The sequence below is a fragment of the Dendrobates tinctorius genome, unplaced genomic scaffold (assembly GCF_039654945.1).
Source record: "Dendrobates tinctorius isolate UK_male_01 unplaced genomic scaffold, ASM3965494v1 ptg000003l, whole genome shotgun sequence".
In the NCBI taxonomy this organism is placed as follows: domain Eukaryota; kingdom Metazoa; phylum Chordata; class Amphibia; order Anura; family Dendrobatidae; genus Dendrobates; species Dendrobates tinctorius.
Genome location: NW_027361671.1, coordinates 77,669,020 through 77,681,689, shown reverse-complemented (window position 1 = coordinate 77,681,689; position 12,670 = coordinate 77,669,020).

The following is a 12,670-nucleotide window of genomic DNA, read 5'->3' as shown; positions in this document are numbered from 1 at the left end:
TGTCACATAGCGCTCAGATATCAGTGGGCCGCACACAATCCACAAGTGTCCAGTGTCCAAAAGTGTACGCAGAGATTCAAAATCTCCATTATCCTCTCGTCACTTTGGTCACAGGCAGCTGTGCCATCAAGCGTGTCACATAGCGCTCAGATATCAGTGGGCCGCACACAATCCACAAGTGTCCAGTGTCCAAAAGTGTACGCAGAGATTCAAAATCTCCATTATCCTCTCGTCACTTTGGTCACAGGCAGCTGTGCCATCGAGCGTGTCACATAGCGCTCAGATATCAGTGGGCCTCACACAATCCACAAGTGTCCAGTGTCCAAAAGTGTACGCAGAGATTCAAAATCTCCATTATCCTCTCGTCACTTTGGTCACAGGCAGCTGTGCCATCGAGCGTGTCACATAGCGCTCAGATATCAGTGGGCCGCACACAATCCACAAGTGTCCAGTGTCCAAAAGTGTACGCAGAGATTCAAAATCTCCATTATCCTCTCGTCACTTTGGTCACAGGCAGCTGTGCCATCGAGCGTGTCACATAGCGCTCAGATATCAGTGGGCCGCACACAATCCACAAGTGTCCAGTGTCCAAAAGTGTACGCAGAGATTCAAAATCTCCATTATCCTCTCGTCACTTTGGTCACAGGCAGCTGTGCCATCGAGCGTGTCACATAGCGCTCAGATATCAGTGGGCCGCACACAATCCACAAGTGTCCAGTGTCCAAAAGTGTACGCAGAGATTCAAAATCTCCATTATCCTCTCGTCACTTTGGTCACAGGCAGCTGTGCCATCGAGCGTGTCACATAGCGCTCAGATATCAGTGGGCCGCACACAATCCACAAGTGTCCAGTGTCCAAAAGTGTACGCAGAGATTCAAAATCTCCATTATCCTCTCGTCACTTTGGTCACAGGCAGCTGTGCCATCGGGCGTGTCACATAGCGCTCAGATATCAGTGGGCCTCACACAATCCACAAGTGTCCAGTGTCCAAAAGTGTACGCAGAGATTCAAAATCTCCATTATCCTCTCGTCACTTTGGTCACAGGCAGCTGTGCCATCGAGCGTGTCACATAGCGCTCAGATATCAGTGGACCGCACACAATCCACAAGTGTCCAGTGTCCAAAAGTGTACGCAGAGATTCAAAATCTCCATTATCCTCTCGTCACTTTGGTCACAGGCAGCTGTGCCATCGAGCGTGTCACATAGCGCTCAGATATCAGTGGGCCGCACACAATCCACAAGTGTCCAGTGTCCAAAAGTGTACGCAGAGATTCAAAATCTCCATTATCCTCTCGTCACTTTGGTCACAGGCAGCTGTGCCATCGAGCGTGTCACATAGCGCTCAGATATCAGTGGACCGCACACAATCCACAAGTGTCCAGTGTTCAAAAGTGTACGCAGAGATTCAAAATCTCCATTATCCTCTCGTCACTTTGGTCACAGGCAGCTGTGCCATCGAGCGTGTCACATAGCGCTCAGATATCAGTGGGCCGCACACAATCCACAAGTGTCCAGTGTCCAAAAGTGTACGCAGAGATTCAAAATCTCCATTATCCTCTCGTCACTTTGGTCACAGGCAGCTGTGCCATCGAGCGTGTCACATAGCGCTCAGATATCAGTGGACCGCACACAATCCACAAGTGTCCAGTGTTCAAAAGTGTACGCAGAGATTCAAAATCTCCATTATCCTCTCGTCACTTTGGTCACAGGCAGCTGTGCCATCGAGCGTGTCACATAGCGCTCAGATATCAGTGGGCCGCACACAATCCACAAGTGTCCAGTGTCCAAAAGTGTACGCAGAGATTCAAAATCTCCATTATCCTCTCGTCACTTTGGTCACAGGCAGCTGTGCCATCGAGCGTGTCACATAGCGCTCAGATATCAGTGGGCCTCACACAATCCACAAGTGTCCAGTGTCCAAAAGTGTACGCAGAGATTCAAAATCTCCATTATCCTCTCGTCACTTTGGTCACAGGCAGCTGTGCCATCGAGCGTGTCACATAGCGCTCAGATATCAGTGGGCCGCACACAATCCACAAGTGTCCAGTGTCCAAAAGTGTACGCAGAGATTCAAAATCTCCATTATCCTCTCGTCACTTTGGTCACAGGCAGCTGTGCCATCGAGCGTGTCACATAGCGCTCAGATATCAGTGGGCCGCACACAATCCACAAGTGTCCAGTGTCCAAAAGTGTACGCAGAGATTCAAAATCTCCATTATCCTCTCGTCACTTTGGTCACAGGCAGCTGTGCCATCGAGCGTGTCACATAGCGCTCAGATATCAGTGGGCCGCACACAATCCACAAGTGTCCAGTGTCCAAAAGTGTACGCAGAGATTCAAAATCTCCATTATCCTCTCGTCACTTTGGTCACAGGCAGCTGTGCCATCGAGCGTGTCACATAGCGCTCAGATATCAGTGGGCCGCACACAATCCACAAGTGTCCAGTGTCCAAAAGTGTACGCAGAGATTCAAAATCTCCATTATCCTCTCGTCACTTTGGTCACAGGCAGCTGTGCCATCGGGCGTGTCACATAGCGCTCAGATATCAGTGGGCCTCACACAATCCACAAGTGTCCAGTGTCCAAAAGTGTACGCAGAGATTCAAAATCTCCATTATCCTCTCGTCACTTTGGTCACAGGCAGCTGTGCCATCGAGCGTGTCACATAGCGCTCAGATATCAGTGGACCGCACACAATCCACAAGTGTCCAGTGTCCAAAAGTGTACGCAGAGATTCAAAATCTCCATTATCCTCTCGTCACTTTGGTCACAGGCAGCTGTGCCATCGAGCGTGTCACATAGCGCTCAGATATCAGTGGGCCGCACACAATCCACAAGTGTCCAGTGTCCAAAAGTGTACGCAGAGATTCAAAATCTCCATTATCCTCTCGTCACTTTGGTCACAGGCAGCTGTGCCATCGAGCGTGTCACATAGCGCTCAGATATCAGTGGGCCGCACACAATCCACAAGTGTCCAGTGTCCAAAAGTGTACGCAGAGATTCAAAATCTCCATTATCCTCTCGTCACTTTGGTCACAGGCAGCTGTGCCATCGAGCGTGTCACATAGCGCTCAGATATCAGTGGGCCGCACACAATCCACAAGTGTCCAGTGTCCAAAAGTGTACGCAGAGATTCAAAATCTCCATTATCCTCTCGTCACTTTGGTCACAGGCAGCTGTGCCATCGAGCGTGTCACATAGCGCTCAGATATCAGTGGGCCTCACACAATCCACAAGTGTCCAGTGTCCAAAAGTGTACGCAGAGATTCAAAATCTCCATTATCCTCTCGTCACTTTGGTCACAGGCAGCTGTGCCATCGAGCGTGTCACATAGCGCTCAGATATCAGTGGGCCGCACACAATCCACAAGTGTCCAGTGTCCAAAAGTGTACGCAGAGATTCAAAATCTCCATTATCCTCTCGTCACTTTGGTCACAGGCAGCTGTGCCATCGAGCGTGTCACATAGCGCTCAGATATCAGTGGGCCGCACACAATCCACAAGTGTCCAGTGTCCAAAAGTGTACGCAGAGATTCAAAATCTCCATTATCCTCTCGTCACTTTGGTCACAGGCAGCTGTGCCATCGAGCGTGTCACATAGCGCTCAGATATCAGTGGGCCGCACACAATCCACAAGTGTCCAGTGTCCAAAAGTGTACGCAGAGATTCAAAATCTCCATTATCCTCTCGTCACTTTGGTCACAGGCAGCTGTGCCATCGAGCGTGTCACATAGCGCTCAGATATCAGTGGGCCGCACACAATCCACAAGTGTCCAGTGTCCAAAAGTGTACGCAGAGATTCAAAATCTCCATTATCCTCTCGTCACTTTGGTCACAGGCAGCTGTGCCATCGGGCGTGTCACATAGCGCTCAGATATCAGTGGGCCTCACACAATCCACAAGTGTCCAGTGTCCAAAAGTGTACGCAGAGATTCAAAATCTCCATTATCCTCTCGTCACTTTGGTCACAGGCAGCTGTGCCATCGAGCGTGTCACATAGCGCTCAGATATCAGTGGACCGCACACAATCCACAAGTGTCCAGTGTCCAAAAGTGTACGCAGAGATTCAAAATCTCCATTATCCTCTCGTCACTTTGGTCACAGGCAGCTGTGCCATCGAGCGTGTCACATAGCGCTCAGATATCAGTGGGCCGCACACAATCCACAAGTGTCCAGTGTCCAAAAGTGTACGCAGAGATTCAAAATCTCCATTATCCTCTCGTCACTTTGGTCACAGGCAGCTGTGCCATCGAGCGTGTCACATAGCGCTCAGATATCAGTGGGCCGCACACAATCCACAAGTGTCCAGTGTCCAAAAGTGTACGCAGAGATTCAAAATCTCCATTATCCTCTCGTCACTTTGGTCACAGGCAGCTGTGCCATCGAGCGTGTCACATAGCGCTCAGATATCAGTGGGCCGCACACAATCCACAAGTGTCCAGTGTCCAAAAGTGTACGCAGAGATTCAAAATCTCCATTATCCTCTCGTCACTTTGGTCACAGGCAGCTGTGCCATCGAGCGTGTCACATAGCGCTCAGATATCAGTGGGCCTCACACAATCCACAAGTGTCCACTGTCCACAAGTGTGTGCAGAAATTCTAAAACTCCCCTGTCCTATAGACACCTTGTACCTTGTTTTACATTACTATATAGTTTGTTGGATTTTGTCTACATTTCTACCAAAAATGAGGAAGGCTGGTGGAAGAGGCCGTGGAATTGGGCGGGGGTTGGCAGCTGGTAATGATGGTGTTGGTGGTGGATCTGATGGTAGTGGCAAGAGCAAAATAGGACCGAATGCAGGAGGTGCTGACCCTGCGTCATCGTCTGGCTACATAAGGCCTCGAACGCTTAGTTTTCTAGGAGTTGGCAAACCGCTTTTAAAGGCAGAGCATCAGGAAAAAGTTTTCTCTTACATTGCTGACTCAGCCTCCAGCTCTATCGCCTCCTCTTCTTCAGTTGTAAAAAGTAAAAGCACTGAGTCGTCATTGGAGGCTCATGTTCATGAACAACACCTTTCCTTGTGTCCTTCACCCCAACCAAGATTGAAGGATGATGCAGGCCATACTACTGATTACTCCATGGAGCTGTTTTCACATACCATGCCTGGATTATCAAGTGAAATGGTGAATTACCCAGGCCAAGATGAATCTGACATGGAGTGCACTGATGCACAGCCGCTGATGGATGATTCTGCTGGTACATTCACTCAGAGCACTACATTGTCCTCGCAGTGTACAGAGCCAGATTTTGACCCTGATGAGACTCAGGTGCCCCTTCCCGCACACTATACCACCATACACGGTGACACAGAGAAAGGTGCACATGACATAGAAGAGGAGGTGATGGATGACCCAGTTGTTGACCCAGATTGGCATCCATTGGGGGAAGAGGGTGCTGCTTCCAATAGCTCAGATGAGGAGCATCCACAGCAGACATCGACATCGCAACAGCTGTTATCTGGCAGGCCCGGAGCACTTCAAAGACAGGTTCCAAACATCAAAAGAGTTGCTGGACAGCTTGTCCAGAGGGTCAAAAGATCACAGCGTGCTAGGCCGCAAAATGTCTGCCAAAGTAGGAAGAGTGCAGTGTGGCACTTTTTTGAACAAAATCCTCATGATCAGGCCAAGGTTATCTGTAAGAAGTGCGCAAAGACCTTTAGCCGAGGGAAAAATCTGAAAAATTTGAATACCAGTTGCATGCTTAGACATTTAACCACCATGCACTTGCAAGCGTGGACACAACACCAAACCTCAAGTGCCACATGTGCAACTGATCACAACGAAGGTAGTCAGCAACGCTACATTGTTTCCCCCACTGTAAGCCCACCGGTTAGCACAGCAGCAAATGTTGAGGTGTCGTTGCAAGGCCACAGCAGTCAGGGAATCCCACTGTTATATCAACGAAAGACTGATTCTAGGCCATCAGAAAGAACACCAACTCCATCACCATCATCAACCCTCTCTCAGTCCGCCCTGTCCACCGCTACTTCCACCATATGCAGCTCTCAAGTCCAGCTCACCCTCCCAGACACTATGAGTAGGTCAAGAAAGTACTCAGTCGCTCATCAGCGTACACTGGGTTTGAACGCCCACATTGCCAAACTAATCTCGTTTGAGATGATGCCCTTTCGGTTGGTGGAAAGCACAGCTTTCCGCGAACTCATGGCCTATGCAGTACCACGCTATGACCTACCCAGTCACCACTTCTTCTCTCGCAAAGCCATCCCAGCCCTCCACCATCATGTGAAAGACCGCATTGTCCATGCACTCAAGCAGTCAGTGAGCGGAAAGGTGCACCTCACAACTGATGCATGGTCCAGTCGGCATGGCCAGGGTCGTTACGTGTCCATCACTGCGCACTGGGTTAATGTGGTGGATGCAGGGTCCACAGGGGACATCGGTGGTGGGACAGTGCTGCCTAGCCCACGGTATAGGAAACAGTTGGCTGTAGGCGTTCGACCCTCCTCCTCCTCCTCCTCCTCCAGAAGCGAAAGCTCGTCCACAGAGCGCAGTCGTACGAGCACTCCATCTGCAGCTGCCACTGTTGCACACGATGTGTCCCCCTATCGAGCAGCTAGTGGAAAGCGTCAGCAGGCTGTGTTGCAGATGATGTGTTTGGGCGACAGACACACCGCCGAGGTGCTGGCCGAGTACTTGAAGCGACAAACTGAGTCATGGCTGGGCAGTGTACATCTTGAGGCAGGCAAGGTAGTTAGTGATAACGGCCGTAATTTTGTGGCAGCCATAGCCCTTTCAAAACTCAGCCACATAACTTGCTTGGCTCACACCTTGAACCTGGTGGTGCAGTGCTTCCTCAAAAATTATCCGGAGTTAACAGCCCTGCTCCAGAAGGTGCGAAGACTGTGCGCGCACATCCGCCGGTCGCCTGTACACTCCGTTCGTATGCAGAAGCTGCAGCGATTGCTCCACCTTCCCAACCACCGCCTCATTATCGACATTGCAACAAGGTGGAACTCCACCCTGCACATGGTGGAGCGGCTGTGCGAGCAGAGGCAGGCCATAATGCATTTGTGGGAGGATACACGGCCAGGCACTTTGAGAGCAGACATGGAGTTGACAGGCGTGCAGTGGTCGAAGCTGAAAGACCTTTGTAAAGTCCTTCAGTGTTTTGAGGAATGCACACGGCTGGTAAGAGCAGACGACGCCATCCTAAGCATGAGCATCCCACTTATGCGTCTGCTCATGCAAACTTTGACGCACCTTAAGGAGCAGGCGTCTGCAGCCAATGTTGATGAGGAGGAAGAGGAGGAGGGAATCCTTGATGACATTCAGCCATTGTCTGCTCAGGGACCTCTCCTGGACGAGGTGGAGGAAGAAGAGGAGGAGGAGGAGGATGATGGGGATGATTACTTAGGGGAGGAGGATGCATCTCGTGGGGCAAGTGAAAATGTTGGCATGGCAAGGTCTGGTACAGGGTTTGTGCGTGACTGGAGGGATGTGGATTTGCCAGAAAGTGCTCCTCCACCCAGCACTCGCAGTGCATCATTGACAGCGGGAACATTGGCCCACATGTCAGATTATGCCTTGTGGATCCTAAAAAGGGACCCCCGCATTGCCAAAATGATGAACGATGACGTCTACTGGTTGGCCAGCATCCTGGATCCACGCTATAAAGGCAAATTACAAAACATCATGCCACAGGAGAACCTTGACCTAATATTGGCTAATAAACAAGCAACTCTGGTAAATCGGTTGCTTGAGGCATTCCCAGCACACAGCAGCGGTGATGGTTCTCACATGAGCCGTACGGGCCGGGGGCAGCTTGGCAGAGGTGTTTGTGGTGCACACAGCAGAAGTGGCGTTGGAGACAGGGGTTTCATGACAATGTTGTGGACTGATTTTTCAAATACCGCTCACACAACTGGTAATACTGCATCGATGGAAAGTGACAGGAGACAGCAGTTGTCAACTATGGTTACAAACTACTTTTCCTCCCATATCGATGTTCTCCCACACAGGTCATTCCCCTTTGACTATTGGGCCGCTAAACTGGACACCTGGCCTGAATTGGCCCAATATGCCTTACAGGAGCTCGCTTGCCCAGCTGCAAGTGTGCTATCGGAAAGAGTCTTCAGTGCAGCTGGATCAATCCTGACAGAAAAAAGGACCCGTCTGTCAACCCAAAATGTGGATGATCTAACCTTCATTAAAATGAACCATGCATGGGTTTCCAAGGATTTTGTCCCACCTTCCCCTGATGACACATAGGGTGACAGAAAAATGGCTTGCTTTGGTCCACCTCTTCCTGGTACTTCACCTATTTCGCCTTTTGCATCAGCTGAATGTCCAACATCAACATATGCCACTTTCTAAAACTCCCTAACTGTGCTGCCTCCCCCCCATGGCCGGGGTCACCACCTACCGCACGACACCGTGCGAGTGCCGTTACCCTGGACAAGTGGGTAGGCCGACTCTTGGGCGCGGGCACTGGCACAGGGTCCCTCATAGTGCAATCAAGTGTCTCTGACGGTGGTGGTGCACACCCGCCGTCAGACACACCGCTGTACTATGAGGGGCCCAGTGCCAGTACCGACGCCCACGAGTGGGCCCCTTGCTTGGCCAGGGCCCCAGCATTTGCAATCTTTACCTCTCCCTGCTCCTCCGCTGTGTAATCTGGGCCGTCAAATCCATACTGTGCCTGACACCATCTGAGCCTGCCTCCTGAGACATATATTTTGAATGTGTACGCTATCCATACATGTTATCCAGGGATACAGTACCCTTTCTAACCTTTGTGCAATGACGTGCAATCCATACTGGGCCTAACACCGTCTGAGCCTGCCTCATGCTGTATAGACATATATTTTGAATGTGTACGCTATCCATACATGTTATCCGGGGATACGGTACCCTTTCTAACCTTTGTGCAATGACGTGCAATCCATACTGGGCCTAACACCGTCTGAGCCTGCCTCATGCTGTATAGACATATATTTTGAATGTGTACGCTATCCATACATGTTATCCAGGGATACGGTACCCTTTCTAACCTTTGTGCAATCACGTGCAATCCATACTGGGCCTAACACCGTCTGAGCCTGCCTCATGCTGTATAGACATATATTTTGAATGTGTACGCTATCCATACATGTTATCCAGGGATACGGTACCCCTTCTAACCTTTGTGCAATGACGTGCAATCCATACTGGGCCTAACACCGTCTGAGCCTGCCTCATGCTGTATAGACATATATTTTGAATGTGCACGCTATCCATACATGTTATCCGGGGATACGGTACCCCTTCTAACCTTTGTGCAATGACGTGCAATCCATACTGGGCCAAACACCGTCTGAGCCTGCCTCATGCTGTATAGACATATATTTTGAATGTGTACGCTATCCATACATGTTATCCGGGGATACGGTACCCCTTCTAACCTTTGTGCAATGACGTGCAATCCATACTGGGCCTAACACCGTCTGAGCCTGCCTCATGCTGTATAGACATATATTTTGAATGTGTACGCTATCCATACATGTTATCCGGGGATACGGTACCCCTTCTAACCTTTGTGCAATGACGTGCAATCCATACTGGGCCTAACACCGTCTGAGCCTGCCTCATGCTGTATAGACATATATTTTGAATGTGTACGCTATCCATACATGTTATCCGGGGATACGGTACCCTTTCTAACCTTTGTGCAATGACGTGCAATCCATACTGGGCCTAACACCGTCTGAGCCTGCCTCATGCTGTATAGACATATATTTTGAATGTGTACGCTATCCATACATGTTATCCGGGGATACGGTACCCCTTCTAACTTTTGTGCAATGACGTGCAATCCATACTGGGCCTAACACCGTCTGAGCCTGCCTCATGCTGTATAGACATATATTTTGAATGTGTACGCTATCCATACATGTTATCCGGGGATACGGTACCCCTTCTAACCTTTGTGCAATGACGTGCAATCCATACTGGGCCTAACACCGTCTGAGCCTGCCTCATGCTGTATAGACATATATTTTGAATGTGTACGCTATCCATACATGTTATCCGGGGATACGGTACCCCTTCTAACCTTTGTGCAATGACGTGCAATCCATACTGGGCCTAACACCGTCTGAGCCTGCCTCATGCTGTATAGACATATATTTTGAATGTGTACGCTATCCATACATGTTATCCGGGGATACGGTACCCCTTCTAACCTTTGTGCAATGACGTGCAATCCATACTGGGCCTAACACCGTCTGAGCCTGCCTCATGCTGTATAGACATATATTTTGAATGTGTACGCTATCCATACATGTTATCCGGGGATACGGTACCCTTTCTAACCTTTGTGCAATGACGTGCAATCCATACTGGGCCTAACACCGTCTGAGCCTGCCTCATGCTGTATAGACATATATTTTGAATGTGTACGCTATCCATACATGTTATCCGGGGATACGGTACCCCTTCTAACCTTTGTGCAATGACGTGCAATCCATACTGGGCCTAACACCGTCTGAGCCTGCCTCATGCTGTATAGACATATATTTTGAATGTGTACGCTATCCATACATGTTATCCGGGGATACGGTACCCTTTCTAACCTTTGTGCAATGACGTGCAATCCATACTGGGCCTAACACCGTCTAAGCCTGCCTCATGCTGTATAGACATATATTTTGAATGTGTACGCTATCCATACATGTTATCCGGGGATACGGTACCCCTTCTAACCTTTGTGCAATGACGTGCAATCCATACTGGGCCTAACACCGTCTGAGCCTGCCTCATGCTGTATAGACATTTATTTTGAATGTGTACGCTATCCATACATGTTATCCGGGGATACGGTACCCCTTCTAACCTTTGTGCAATGACGTGCAATCCATACTGGGCCTAACACCGTCTGAGCCTGCCTCATGCTGAATAGACATATATTTTGAATGTGTACACTATCCATACATGTTATCCGGGGATACGGTACCCCTTCTAACCTTTGTGCAATCACGTGCAATCCATACTGGGCCTAACACCGTCTGAGCCTGCCTCATGCTGTATAGACATATATTTTGAATGTGTACGCTATCCATACATGTTATCCGGGGATACGGTACCCTTTCTAACCTTTGTGCAATGACGTGCAATCCATACTGGGCCTAACACCGTCTGAGCCTGCCTCATGCTGTATAGACATATATTTTGAATGTGTACGCTATCCATACATGTTATCCGGGGATACGGTACCCCTTCTAACCTTTGTGCAATGATGTGCAATCCATACTGGGCCTAACACCGTCTGAGCCTGCCTCATGCTGTATAGACATATATTTTGAATGTGTACGCTATCCATACATGTTATCCGGGGATACGGTACCCCTTCTAACCTTTGTGCAATGACGTGCAATCCATACTGGGCCTAACACCGTCTGAGCCTGCCTCATGCTGTATAGACATGTATTTTGAATGTGTACGCTATCCAAACATGTTATCCGAGGATACGGTACCCTTTCTAACCTTTGTGCAATGACGTGCAATCCATAATGGGCCTAACACCGTCTGAGCCTGCCTCATGCTGTATAGACATATATTTTGAATGTGTACGCTATCCATACATGTTATCCGGGGATACGGTACCCCTTCTAACCTTTGTGCAATGACGTGCAATCCATACTGGGCCTAACACCGTCTGAGCCTGCCTCATGCTGTATAGACATATATTTTGAATGTGTACGCTATCCATACATGTTATCCGGGGATACGGTACCCCTTCTAACCTTTGTGCAATGACGTGCAATCCATACTGGGCCTAACACCGTCTGAGCCTGCCTCATGCTGTATAGACATATATTTTGAATGTGTACGCTATCCATACATGTTATCCGGGGATACGGTACCCCTTCTAACCTTTGTGCAATGACGTGCAATCCATACTGGGCCTAACACCGTCTGAGCCTGCCTCATGCTGTATAGACATGTATTTTGAATGTGTACGCTATCCAAACATGTTATCCGAGGATACGGTACCCTTTCTAACCTTTGTGCAATGACGTGCAATCCATAATGGGCCTAACACCGTCTGAGCCTGCCTCATGCTGTATAGACATATATTTTGAATGTGTACGCTATCCATACATGTTATCCGGGGATACGGTACCCCTTCTAACCTTTGTGCAATGACGTGCAATCCATACTGGGCCTAACACCGTCTGAGCCTGCCTCATGCTGTATAGACATATATTTTGAATGTGTACGCTATCCATACATGTTATCCGGGGATACGGTACCCCTTCTAACCTTTGTGCAGTGACGTGCAATCCATACTGGGCCTAACACCGTCTGAGCCTGCCTCATGCTGTATAGACATATATTTTGAATGTGTACGCTATCCATACATGTTATCCGGGGATACGGTACCCCTTCTAACCTTTGTGCAATGACGTGCAATCCATGCTGGGCCTAACACCGTCTGAGCCTGCCTCATGCTGTATAGACATATATTTTGAATGTGTACGCTATCCATACATGTTATCCGGGGATACGGTACCCTTTCTAACCTTTGTGCAATCACGTGCAATCCATACTGGGCCTAACACCGTCTGAGCCTGCCTCATGCTGTATAGACATATATTTTGAATGTGTACGCTATCCATACATGTTATCCGGGGATACGGTACCCTTTCTAACCTTTGTGCAATGACGTGCA